This window comes from Ammodytes marinus (assembly GCF_949987685.1).
Source record: "Ammodytes marinus genome assembly, chromosome: 16".
Taxonomy (NCBI): domain Eukaryota; kingdom Metazoa; phylum Chordata; class Actinopteri; order Uranoscopiformes; family Ammodytidae; genus Ammodytes; species Ammodytes marinus.
Genome location: NC_137220.1, coordinates 11619591 through 11621426, shown reverse-complemented (window position 1 = coordinate 11621426; position 1836 = coordinate 11619591).

Sequence of the window (1836 nt, the reverse complement as noted above, 5' to 3'; positions counted from 1 at the left end):
CACCCAACAATACAGCAGTCACAGGAATAAAGTGTGTGAGTAATTCAATTTATTATGATACATTATAGACATTTTAGTCATGCTTATTCTATTGTTAATTATTTTCTCAGAGTCTATGTTACGTCGAAGTTATTTTTCCACTTTTGACTTGATTAACCCATCTCATCTCATTGTACAGTGTTCCCCTTTGTTATTCTATTGTATTATATCTCTGCTTTAATACAGTATATAGCTTCTGTACAGGGTATTTCAAATCACTTAGCTGTTAGGCCTACTACCACTCAATTATTCTTACTTTAATTTATTTTTATAGTTTTCTACTCTTTTTTATTTTCTTGTTATAATGCTATCCTATTTTATGTATATATAATTGTTTTTATTGAAGAAGCTGACTGAGATTCGCACAAGAATCCCAATGTACCTGTACTGTCTAGTACCTGTGCAAATGGCAATAAAAAAACACGTTCTATTCTATTCTATTCTATTCTATTCTATTCTATTCTATTCTATTCTATTCTATTCTAGAAGATGATGTAATACCATGTTTGTCCTTAGGGCGGCAGTGTTGATCTTCAGGTGACAGATGACTCAACAGTGCACGTGGTAGTAGCGCGTCATTTAATTATCTCATTCACAAAACCAATAACTCCTCAGCAGGTCACATCCAAGGGATACCAACTAAATGTAAGGTGACGGGGCTCATAAAGACAGAACATCCACCTCTAACCACTTAATTTGATGGACTCATTTATCTGGGCACGCTGCATTTATTGTATTTTAAGAGGTTATGCTGGCCTGCTGACACTCAATCAAGAGAGGCAGTGTGCTAAGTGTTTATTCTGCTTTCTGAACAGTAATGGGGGGGGGGGGGGGGGGGTCAAGTCATTGAGCATCATAGGAAAAACAAATATTTTCAAACGAGTAGGACTGAGAAAACAATTAGCCTAGACTTTCAATGATCTACACACGCTTTGACTTAAAATAATATTGTCCATTAATAACTAGGCTACAGAAGAGATTTCCGTGTAGGCCTACCGGTATTCCAAAATATCTTCCACTTTATCCCAGATCACATCCCACAACCCAAGACTGCAGACAATCAGTTATCACATCTCCCCACCTGTGGCGTATTCACTGAGGAATCTGTTAAGTGAATAATTCAAACCCCTGAGCCCCAAGAGCTGAAGTCTCTAATTAGAAACAAGAAAACTACACAGTGCTGCAGTAACTGGGTTTCAGCAGTTGCCACCATCAGAATGCCTACTAGCCTAATATCACAGCAACCATTGCTGTGCTCGCAGATGTCTTACTTACTTTCCCGTATAGGCTACTGTAGAATATCAGCGCATTATGCTCATGCATCTCTCGGGTTACCAAGGAACCACCGACTCGCCTCAAATAGGAACATACTAACATACAATAAGTGCCATCCAGGCGTCCTCATTGGGCTCTAATGAGGTCTTGTGATATCAGCATTTGCCTTTTATATAGTGGTATAATTGACCTGATGTTAGGAGATGGTGAGAAAATACATATTTTTTAAATAATATTATAGTTCCCAAGACAATAATAGGCTGATATTGCCACTACTTTAGTTGTACAATTTAGATAATATTAAAGAGGTCACATGAGAACTCAAATTCCCAAGTTCACCATAAAACTATTTGTCCCACAGCCCCTTTATTTATTTCCCACAAGAGCAGCCAGTTGAGTGATGGATTGGACTCATGCGGGAATATTAAGAAGGCGTGGCCAGTAATCAAAGTAGCAGTTCCCGGGGAGGGCTGTGTGCTGCTGTGTATGTTTTTGGTAGCCGAGCAGTCAGTCACAGTCACA